The sequence below is a fragment of the Myiozetetes cayanensis genome, unplaced genomic scaffold (genome assembly GCF_022539395.1).
Source record: "Myiozetetes cayanensis isolate MyiCay16 unplaced genomic scaffold, myiCay2020 scf4, whole genome shotgun sequence".
Taxonomy (NCBI): Eukaryota; Metazoa; Chordata; class Aves; order Passeriformes; family Tyrannidae; genus Myiozetetes; species Myiozetetes cayanensis.
The window spans coordinates 6,931,759-6,943,969 of record NW_026087631.1 but is presented as its reverse complement, the minus strand read 5'-3'; the positions used below and the strand labels follow the sequence as shown (position 1 = coordinate 6,943,969).

Genomic DNA, 12,211 nt, shown 5'->3' with positions numbered 1-12,211 from the left:
ATGTCTTCTAGAACATATAGAGCAAGACTGTCAAATCTACCTTATGAAAACGTCATACACCTTCCAAGAAAGACAAAAAACCCCTCTCCTTATATGTTTAAAGAACTGAAAATGAGAACTATTGGAAAAAGCAACACAAAGGGAACAGGTTTTTCCAGAGCAGAAGACACTACAGTTTCAAAACATGATAAAACCTACAGCAGGAGATTTCTCCAGAAGCCTGTCCCACGCTCCTGCGTTGCAGCTGCTAAAACAGGAGAAGGATCTCTTCTCTCCTCATGCAGAGGTCTGACATGGTAGCTTCAACACAGCTTGAATCTCCAGCAAGCAATTCAACTTTTTAAGGTCTGTAAGCAAACTGTCAGTGTCAGACTTTGTTGTAGCCTGCATCTTGTGCAGTTGTGACCCATGCCCTTTAGTCTCAAGGAAAAGAAGAAATTTAGAATGCCTCACTTGCTTTTCAAAACAGTGAACCTGTTACAACAGGACTTGTTAAAAACTTAAAAATTAATAAAAATAAAACCAGAACCAAAACCAAGACCCAACCCTGACCAGTTCATGTGTATATAGAAAGGCAGAGATGAGCTTACAACAAAATGGTGTATTACCAAGATGTCTGTTCAGTTAGAAAGCATATTCAAATACTTATACTTTGCAGAAAACTTGTTGCTTTCTAGAGGGAAATACAAAAAAATTTTTAGCAGAGCAGAACTAATGAAATGTATAAAGAACAAATAGAAAGACTAACATTACAGCCTGTTATAAGAAATTAAATTCATTAATCACAGCAACAAATTAAAAACATATACTGATGCCACATTATGCAAAGTAATTCCACACTTATCACCTGCCTGTTCTGTATTCAGAGGAAATGGAATAACATAATTGCAAATTTCACCATCAACTATTTTTTTTTCTCATTATTATTGCATTTGAAAATTATACACAGTCATACTGCGAAATGCAGAGCTAAGCCATCATTCACAACGCTTAAGAAGAAACTCTCCATGTGGGTAGATGGCTAATACAGGACGTCTTTCATGTTCCTGTCTGGACTACATCAACCATCAGCTCAGATAGTCTATTTGAACCACACATCCCTTGGGAAGCGGTCCCAACATTCCCATGTTTCTACAGCCCTACTGCCAAACAAAAGTTAAATGCCACTTTTATCATATAAGACAGCCAAGTTCTTACCATCCCACACCAAACATACACTTCAAGTAACCATATACACTCCACAGTACACTGCTGTAGGGGAAAAAATAGGGATTAGATCTGGAGATTAGAAGCAAGAAGAAGGTACAAAAAATTTTCAAGACATTAATGCTGACACGTATATCATAAATGATATGTCAGGTTCTATTTCTATGCTGTTTTAACTCCACCTTAACTGTTTTAAAGACTGTTACTTCAACATTATGAGTACAATAATAAATTTAAAAATATTCACTAAATATTTTTAGACTGCACATCAGTCTAATCACCCTGAAAATGCCAGTTGAAATATTGTTTATCAAACAAGCAACTGAAAACCTACTTAGTTTTATTTTAACTGTTGGCCTCTTAGGAATACAAGAAGACCTCTCTCTTGAGAAAAATCTCAGTATCCTTCAGATGTCTCGGCATCTGTTTTTGTTATTTAGGTAGCACTCTCAAGGATCTACTTCTACTATATTAACATGTAGTAACATAAAGAAAGGAAGAAAAGCATGTTTACCAGGTACTGGATTCCTCTGAACAACTGTAAATGAAGTGACATCCTTCTGCTTAGACTACTGACAGCTTCTGCACGTGCAATTAATCCGTATCAGTAATCTCATACAAATTAGAACAAAATAGCAAGACCACACAACATCCAAAACATCAAGTCTGACTAAGAACCACACAACCTATTTTTCTATTTTCTACACAAATCCAGGTCTCCCTTAAACACTTTTCCTTTGAAAACGGGAATAAGATTTTTTTTTTAAATCTGAATTCCAGGTGGTCTCCTTGGCAGAACTCATCTTCCCATTTTTCAAATAGTGATATGTTGAAAAGAAAAATAAAAATTAATTCATAAGCTTCTGAAACAACTAATCTAACCCTAACCAGAAAAACAACGGAAGTCTACGAGTCCATCTCTGAATACACATTCCCAAGCAACATGGCAGCTTAAGAGCATGAACTGTTCAGGCATATGGATAAGGCCTTGATCCACCTGGCCTGACCTCAGCTTACTCTGCTTTGAGCAATTGGATTACACAGAGTAACCTGAGTTGGAAGGGACCCACAAGGATCATCAAATCCAACTCCTGTCCCTGCACAGGACATCCCAACAATCCCACCATGTGTCTGACAGCATTGTTCAAACTCTTCTTGAATTATGTCAGGTTTGCTGCTGTAACCACTTCCCTGGGGCGCCTGTTCCAGTGTTCAACCATGCTATGGGTGAAGAATCTCTTCCCAATATCTAAACTGCATGTTCCCTGACACAGCTTCATGCCTCAGGTCCTCTGTTTGTCACCAGACATGATCTCCTGAAGTCTTTTCCTGATGATTTATCCCATGAACCTATAGACTTACTACAGTATTACACTACCTTGGCCTATCCATGTCATACGTAAGCTGAACTTGTTACTATTTTGACTGACGTCAACTGTTACCCAGTCATAATCACAGAAGTATAAGCTCAGTGAAGCTACCATGAGCTCAACATCTAAAATTTGCTGCTTTAAAAAAAAGACTTGCAGAATCAGGCCCACGTTAAAGTCACACAAACCAGCTTGAAGGAATAACAGGAGGAGATGGTAAGTTTATTTTTCCAAAGCATAAGCTGGGCTGATGTCGTCTTGGCCAAAAATTTTAAAAAAAGAAAACCAAAAGAAAAACATATCTCCAAACTGAGAATTCCTTTTTTCAGAGACTTTATAAACTCACTAGGCTGTGTAGGATTTAGGATGAACAGCAAGCCTCTAGAACAGGCTATTTGAACCTGCCTTATTTTGTAATGTGACCCACTGGCCACTGCATAGAAGATGCATGCTCGAGAGCTTCTAAATCTTTCACAGAATCACAGCCAAGCTCTGAAGCAGAAGTTTCACAGGAAGTTACCCCTCTATGTAACAGCAGCCACATTCAGAGGCCAGATCAGAATCTGAACACTGACAATGTCATTTCCAAACCTAATAGCCCATTTTCACGTTGAACACTGCAAGTTTTAGGCTCCCGTTAAACCTCCATGGGAGTTAGTGGACAACAGAAATATCAGACCTTAACTTAGTTTTTAGAGAGTCAAAGCCAGGAGAGGAATATCTGTATGACACAGAAACACGAGTTCTTCTAAACAAATTTACCCGCTCAAAAAGTAACCTGCATCAGCAAGCAATCTCCAACCTGTAAGAACTGCAGATAACTTTGAGACTCTCAATTCACTGACTGAACAGTGACATTTGATTAAAAACAGTTAAGAATCTTACTCTATTCCTAGCCAACGAGTGAACACTCGAGCCAAAACACAACCCTTTCCCCTCAAAACAGGTTGTTGAATAGTAAAAAGTTGTTCCTCAATTCTATAATCACAAAACACTTCTCAGCTCAACAAATGCTGCTTAAAAAAACCCAACAAACAAACAAACAAAAAAAGCCCACCCCAAAAAAGACAGCACAACAAAATATACAGACCTGAGCCTCAGCTGTTTTTACAGGAAATGTAAAAATTGCGAAAAAAGCAATTTTTCAGCAGGTTACATAAATTCACAGGATGATGCCATGGATGTAATGGACTAACCTCTCCAAGCTGTTCTAATCCAGCCTTGCACTCAACTCAGGCCCACGTCAATTGAGTTACTGCAGACACACTCTTGCTCCACTCAGAAAACCTTCAAGGAAAAGAACTCCACAGCCCCTCTGGGCAACCTGTTCCAGGGTCTGACCGCCCTCACTGGCACAAATGCTCCTACAGTCTCACAGGAACGTCCTGCATTGCAACCTGGTACAAGGCCTCTCATCCTACAAGAGTGCACCTTCAGGAATAGGGTAGCACCATCATCTTGATTTCCATCCACAGGTTGTGTTGAAAATAGCATCTTCCCTGACTCTCAGCATCTCTTTGTTCAGGACTTTGTAAACACTGCATAAAAAACAGCAACACCAAAATCTCAGTCAATAGCTGAAGAGCCACTTTTAACCCAAGTTATTAGTACTTCATCCTGGGAACTATTTTTGAGTCAAAACAAGAGAAATCAGCACTGTACTGCGCTTTAGAGAAGAAGAAAACCTTCTTAAGTGCCAAAAAAGGAATTAAGAGGTCCTGTTTAAAAAAAAAAAAAAAAAAATTAAAAGGGGAGCCCTGAAAAGACTGAGTCAGACCAATCTTTCTCTTACAAAGACAAAGCCTACTTTTCTAAAATCTGTCACTTAGGAACCCTGAAACGGATGGTAGACCTGGTAGAAGAATTCCACTTTGAAGAGACTGCTTTCTTAACAGCTGCCAAGAAATGAATTACTCAGAAACAATATACCAACAATGGAGAGAGAAGAGGCAGTTTCCTTAAGTGCTGGAACATGAAACCCCAAGCAAACACAGAAAATGCTCCAAAGATTCAGCTAGTATGAAAAAAAAATCATAATTTGCAAAAATATTAGTATTTCTTCATCTTGGCTCCAGCTGACATTAAAACAACACTGTTGGCACGGTGTCAGCCTCTTACTGTCTGCTGAGTCTTATATCACACTGAAAGGAACTGAGTGAAGACAACTACAAAAGCATCTGGACTATATTCCCAATTAAAAAAACAAGCAAACAGAAAAAAAACCACACACAGAGTCGGGAGAGGCTGGAAGGGGATATGCACTTGTCAGAAAGCCAACTCACTTTGTTTATGCTTCATCCACTTAATCCACTAAGGCAGTTTTCTGTTAAGATGATCAAGAAAAATGTAATGTATCACAGGTCTCTCTACTAAAATTTTGTCACCAGTAAGACAAGCCTGCATCTCTCTGTACTAGCTTTTACCTTCCAGAGAGATTTCAGCACTGAAAACTATTATTCATGCAAGATTACAGAGAGGGCCAGCAGAGGGACTCCTCAGAAGTATGGCCTTATCATTTATATAGACACCAGTCTGGAATATTTCGGCCTACATGAGGCATACCTCTTAAAACAGCATTTCTTTTCAGAGTCTGCCATCCAGAGACCTGAAAAGACAGAAACATAGTCTGAAAGTTAACATCCAAAATTCCTCAAAATACAGCTGCCACAAAGAAATACTTAGCTCACTAAATTAATCTAAAAGTATTTAGGTATCTATATTAATTCAAGATAACAGTGGGCAGAGGCACTTGTGAGTAACAAAAGGGGAAACTGACTGTCAAAATTAGATCCTCAGGGAAAAAAAAAAGAACAAGAGATAGAACACAGTCTCCTATGAAGGAACACACTTGGACAAAGAAATATCACTCAAAACACTAAGGAGTCCTGTCACCATGTGATTGCACAATTAATTACTTGTCTTCACAAATGACAGGGAAAATAACCAAATAAATAAGCAGAAACTTTGAAGCACAACCTATGGACTAGACAGTCCATATGTCTGTAAGAAAAGAAGATATTTTCAATTGAAGATCCACAGTCAGATGAGCAGTATTCTCAGTTTTCAAGCTAAATTTAGAAGTAATCTGCTCTCTGTAACCTAATCTTCAAAAAACACTTTCAAATAAATAATTTGTGTTTCCAGAATCTCCAGATATTTTTTAGAATAAAGTTTTATTTTAAAAAAGTAATAAAAAAAGAAGACCTTCACCCCTGGCTAAAGGTGATACAAGCTCACATGAAATCTCTTAGCAATTCCACTGTGAATTTCTTTGACTGGATAAAAAGAAATAAATTTCTATTAACTGAAAGCAGTGCAGAGTTGCACAGGATGCTCTTTTGTTGGAACCTACAAAAAAAAAAAAAATCCTCATTGAGGATGGACAGCCTCTCATACAGACAGTAGAATAAACTCCATAAGGCATTTCTGCAGCAAAATGTGGAGATCAGAGCAGTCAGTGACACTGCTTCTGAAGAAACCAGCTCAGAGCTTTATCCCTGTTCCAAGCGGTCATCACAACAAAAATTTGAGTTACGACCTTCCAAAAGGAATTGTCTTCCCTGACTGCTACTTGAAGAGGACAAGGCTTAAGGACAAGATTAATCTGGGAAGAAGACACTGGCATCCAATTTGTGAGGAAAAAAATCCTAAACCAGCTGGTCCTAAATTATCACCATATTCTTCATATTCTGGTTACAGCAGGATAGTGATGCACTACAAAAGCTAAAGACAGGCAAATTCAGTTCATTTTTATATACAGATGGTTGACGGAGACTGGGCAAGTGCATCGTTCCACTGATCCTGATCCACACTTGTTAGTGCACACACTAATAAAACTGAGTACTAATATTTTCTTTAAAGGACTGCTCAAGTGCTGTGACTCCTCTTGACAACTTGTCAGATTACCCACCACTTAGAAAAGAAAACAGTGACTTAAAACATATTAGCAGTGAGAATGTTGTCCCGGGTTTAGTAAAATGCAATAACAGAAGTAATCTCTCTCTCAGACTGAGTTTCAAAATATTGTTAACTCACATAAAACTCCTTTATGTTGTGTTTGCAAAGCACTGTTTAATAAAAGAAAGTACTAGAAACAAACCTTTCTGTTGAGCAGAAACAAACAGATTAAAGATTAAATTTGCTCTAGCAAGCCAAGTTGTGAGTGCATGTGCAGCCTTTTATGACTTAATTCAATAGCATAATTACATTCTTTTAGTATCCTGCCAGCAATTTCTCATATCTCAATGGAACTGTTTTTTTTCATTTCTGGGAATGTATTAGCACCACCAGATGGCACCAGTATCCTAAATTCAATAAAGCAGGTCTGCATCTTAATAACTGAACACAGGAAAAAAAAAAAAGAAATGGAAGATACACATTCACCACCGGTGTCGCCCATAGAGATTCCCAGATCCCATGGTGTCCCTGGCAGCCAGCCAGACTCACTTGGCCACCACCCCAACAGCCAGCTCCTCCCCCAGTCTGCCCCTTGCAGATGCACACACACCCGACCAGCTCACCTGCCCATGGAGGTTGGCTCGGCTGGCTCTTCAGTAACAACACTCACTGTAATTGCTGCCATTATGGACACAAAGGTCTCTGTCCTACCCCACTGCCTGGCACTTGCTTTCGCTCACTCCAGTCTCTCCAGTTACTGGCAGTCGAGAACAGCCCCACTCCAGCTGCACAGCACCCCAGACCCTCATTTGCTTCAGTTCCTGGCCCCATGCGTGCATGGGCTCCAGTGACCCCAGGTCCTGCTCCTGTTGGTGGCAGGTTAAGTCCACTCATGCCTGTCTCTCCAGCTGTTGGCACTCTGGGCCACCGGAGTCAGGGTCTGACTCGCAGTTGTTTCCTCTCAGGCCCCCCAGTCCCAAACAAGCACACAGAACAGAGCACCCTTCACCTTCGAAGGAGTTAAAATGGAGTTTAGGAAGGCAAAAGAGATTGCACAGATCATACACTGGGCACAGCCATTTACATGCACTGACTAGCCAACTATCTACACGTGCCTGACCTTCTAAATCCCCTTACCCTCTTCACCCACATTTATTCCTGCCCAAGTCACCTGCCTGCCACAACCATTGTGGTTTTTATAACAGCCTGGCTTTTATAACCAATCATTCTGCACAGAGTTTCTAGCCAATTACAGCCCAATGTCAGTTCCTTTATAATCACTATTTTAAAACACAGTTGTAAGTTAATTTCATTCAAGATCAATGAATCATACAATCATTAAGGTTGGGAAGGACCTTTTAAGATCGTTGAGTCACACCATTGCCCTAACACTGCCAAGCCCACCACTAAACCACGTCCCCAGCTGCCACATTTACATGTCTTTTCAATGCCTCCTGGCTTTGTGACTCCACCACCGCCCTGGCTAGCCTGGTCCAGTGCCTGATCACTCTTTCATGCAGAAATTTTTCCTCATATCCAATCTAAACCTCACCTGCCACAGTCTGAGGCTATTTCCTCTTTTTCTGTCACTTGCTACTATTTGCAGAAGAGGCCAACCCACACCTGGCTACAACCTCCTTTCAAGGAGTTGTAAAGAACCGCAGAGCCTCCTTTTCTCCAGGCTGAACAACTCCAACTCCTTCAGCTGCTCCTCACTAGACCTTTGTTCCAGACCCTTCACCAGCTCCATTGCCCTTCTTTGGACATGCTCCAGCACCTCAGTGTCCTTCTTGAATAGAAGGGCCCAGAGTTGGACACAGAACTTGAGGTGTGGCCTCACCAGCGCCAAATAGAGGGACAATCCCTGCCCTGGTCCTGCTGGCACACTGCTGGCTCATGTTCAGCTGCTGTTGACCAGCATCCCCAGACCGTTTTCTGCTGGTCATTTTCCAGCCACTCTGTCCCCAGCCTGTGGCACTGCGTGGGGTTGTTGTGACCCAAGGACAGAACCTGTCACTTGGCTTTACTGAACCTCACACCACTGGCCTTGTCCCACCGATCCATCCTGCCCAGATCCCTCTGTAAAGAATTCCTGCTCTCCAGCAGATCTACACTCCCACCCAACTTGGTGCTGTCTGCAAACTGATCAAGGATGCAACTGATCCTGATATAGGTCATTGATAAAGATATTAAACTGAACTGGCCCCAGTACTGAGCCCTTGGGAACACCACCTGTGGCTGATGGCCAACTGGATTTAATTCCATTCCCCACCACTTTCTAGGCTTGGCCATCCAGTCCGCTTTTTACCCAGCAAAGAGTACATCCGTCCAAGCCATGACCAGCCAGTTTCTCCAGAAGAATGCTGTGGGAAACAGTGTCAAAGGCTCCACCGAAGTCCAAGTAAACAACATCCACGGCCTTTCCCTCACCCGCTAAGCAGGTCACCTTGTCACTGAAGGAGATCAGGTCAGTCAATCAAGATTAAAAACCAGAACATTACAAGGCCTATATAATGCATTTATCAGAATGTACTTAATCATTCATGAAGGGACTAGAAAGTCACCAGACCTTCCTAGAGCAAGCTAATATCAGCAACTATTTTGTTTTTACATATTCCAATACTTGAGTTTTTGGTTTTGGTTTTTTTTTTTTTTTTTTCTTTTGAAGGTAGGGAGGAGGAGGCAGCGGGTGGGGACACTGGGATATTTCACCATTCCCTAAAAATCAGAAGCTTTCTTTACAAGATATAACTTCATAAGATGCAGGCAAGTTATTGATTTCTCCCCAGTATCTTGAATTATTGGAGGCTTGTGTCAGAGGTACTGTCTCCTGGCATCAGGAATACTGCCTACAAAACACATTTACAAAATCTGAGTCACACAGCCAAGCAAAAGGAAAGGTGGAAAGAGAAAAACTGCACCAGTACCTGAAGCTCTAGACTGCTATCACATTTTTCACCTTGAAATATCCCCAAGTCTATGTCTACTTGTTTAAGCACAATTTTTAAGAAATAGCAAATAAAACAACCAAAAAAATTACAAAGACAAAAAAACCACCTTATTTTGTAGACAGCAAGTAAAAGCAGCTTCAAGATACATATCTCAAAATTTTTAATTCATACAAGACTATTACCATCCTCACAAGAACACACTAGAGAAAAAATTTTAAAGACCCAAAGCTTATAATCCTAAAGTGACTACATGAGTTGGTAACTGAAATGGTTGTTTTGGTTTTGTTATTTTGGTTTTGTTTTGTTTTTTTTTTTATCTCTAGCCTTGGTTCCATAACTAGACAAATGAGTGAGATGTTTTTTCTCTCCCTCCCTGCAACCACCTGGCAAACTAAAAAACTCTGTCTGAATACTTCTGTAGTAAAATTTTCTACATAGTAAGTATATCTTGATCTTCAATATTGCTCTCCAAGAGACTGCTTCAGTGATGAGCTTTATGCTAGACGGATTCTTAAGTTAGAAATTCTTACTATTCACTAGCCATTTCACATTGCTCTTATATTTTTAAACAACATATTCATGATCAAAAGACAAAGGGTAGAAAGCCAAGCAAAGAAGGAATAATGTAATCTGCAGCCAACTTATCTGAAATGAAATTTGTTATATTATTTTAGAGAATTTGGATCACTGCTAATGGTGACATCAGCTATCAGGCAACAAAAAAACCAAAGAGGAGTCTTCAGTATCACACCACTTTCATGAAAATATCGTCTGAAAATGACCATGCAGTATTTATTCCTTTAATCTATTACATTCAAGAGTGAAGTACTCTTTTTTGAGGAGACTTGGCTAACAGGTTAAAGAGAAACTACTTGGGGCGTAGTCGTACCATTACTAATAGTTGCACCAGGGTGGCTTAAGAAATGCTCACCCCAAAGCAAAACACATTCGCTTTTACGTTTTGGTGTAAAGGAAGAGACAGTATTGTTAACAAATGAGATGTAAAAACTGACACAGTTTGAGATAAAGAAGAAGCAATAATCAGGGCATAGTAGCACTAAATCTCCCCATTTACTCTTTACTCACAGCACATACTTATTTTTTATGGTACATGAGACACTGATGTATGTGATATTTTCCATACAAGGCCTGCTTTTCTGTCCACAAAGAATGAAATACGTACCGCAATAACCTGTCAAAACAGCCAAGCAGGAGAAATAACAATGGAGTTGAAGTAAACTGAGTGACTCAAAACTGGGTCCTACACCCTTCACACAAGTTTTGATAACATTTCTGTTATTTCATTTTGAAGAAAGTAATGAGGAACATCATACTCCACCTCCTCCCAGCTGTTAACAGGAATTAACTTACTTCAAAAATTCACAAAACTACTTTTAAAATTATAAATATATTGAAAGTAAATAAATAAAAAACCCCAATAAAATTAAAAAAAAAAATAACCCCCCACAAAACCATCACCACCAACAAAAAACAACCATTCAATCTCAGTTTGGTAACTAATCTTAAAAATCTCTGTTACTAGACGTGTATTTAATACCAGGGCTGGATACAAAGACATTTTATGTAAGGTTTTAGTTAAGTATTTTCTCTTACAAATTGCTTAGATTTATTAAAATTGACTGTATTAGAGTCCTGAACAAACTACTTGCTAAAGTTTAGCTAGAAATGGTTGCACAATTGATCCCTCAATGTCTGCAGCCAGAGACACATAAAAGTACCCAAATTATCAATTAGTTTTCAACTGACAACAGATGCTTACAAAGCACAAAATTAAGGAAGAGATATTGAAAATTAAGTAAATAATTACTATTATTCTCTACTAAAATCAACTAAAGGCAATAAACACCTCTTTGTTAGTAAAACGGCAAAAGGTAAGAGAGTTGTAACATGCAGTACTTTACTCTACTTTAAAAACACAACCTTTACCTACCCAACAGCATAACAGAACACTGCAAAGAAGATGGACATCGTCCCTGCATTGAGACTCATTTTATTTTTGATGTTGAGTTTTACTAGATTCACTGTAGATTTGAACTCATAGTCACCACGACTTAGCAGCATAGAATAAAACCCCCTATGGACAGTTCCTTCCATCCAAACATTAACAAGATTTACTGCAGCCATAATCTGATAGAGATTAACCCAGAATGTATCATGGGTCAACTTCAATAGACACAGCCTGATCTGCCCTCAGTGCAATTCTGCAAGCCACTGGTAAAGCATCTTGTGAAATAATGTTCAATTCTAGATGAACACATTAAGGAAGAATTGCATGAAAATAGACCAGGTACAAGAAAGGGTTATCACAACTGGAAGAACACAGACTGTGAATGAAAAAACTCCTCTGTCTTGCCTATATTCACCTATCACATCCTATTCTGAGAGGGCTTATGACTGTTACTTATAAGGAGAAAACAGAAAGAGTTATTTAAATTAAAAATATACAATGTAAAGAAAACTCAGGCATAAACTATCTCAGAATTATATGGAGGAGGTCTTTAGAAAATGCTCCCAAATATGCCTAATAGTCTTACACTTCACATAACGTAGAAATGTAATCAGGCACTTTGTTTACTTATGAGACAGTGGGAGATGGCAGAGACAAAAGTAAAATTAACTAAATGATCCAGACAAAGCTTCAGGCTTTTATAACTTCTCTAAGATGCTGCCCCTGATACAGCAAGGTCACAAGCAAACTTGGGAAAATGACAATAAATGTGCTTTTTCTTCTGCCAACTCCAGATCAACAAATGCAAGCAATGTCAT

The 12,211-nt window shown here is 39.4% G+C and overlaps 1 protein-coding gene across 4 annotated transcripts in view; it reads right to left on the bottom strand.

The window, feature by feature from the left end:
- PCGF3 (polycomb group ring finger 3) overlaps nt 1-12,211 on the bottom strand; it is a 53,271-nt gene that overhangs the window by 23,428 nt on the left and 17,632 nt on the right. The window contains exon 2 of one of the 4 annotated variants that reach the window (XM_050329174.1): nt 5,139-5,181. The exons of 2 other annotated variants lie outside the window; for them this stretch is intronic. The gene's annotated coding sequence lies outside the window, so the exon portion shown is untranslated. Of the gene's footprint in view, nt 1-198; nt 427-5,138; nt 5,182-12,211 lie in introns of those variants that run through there. One more of the 4 variants, XM_050329172.1, reaches the window with a different exon arrangement.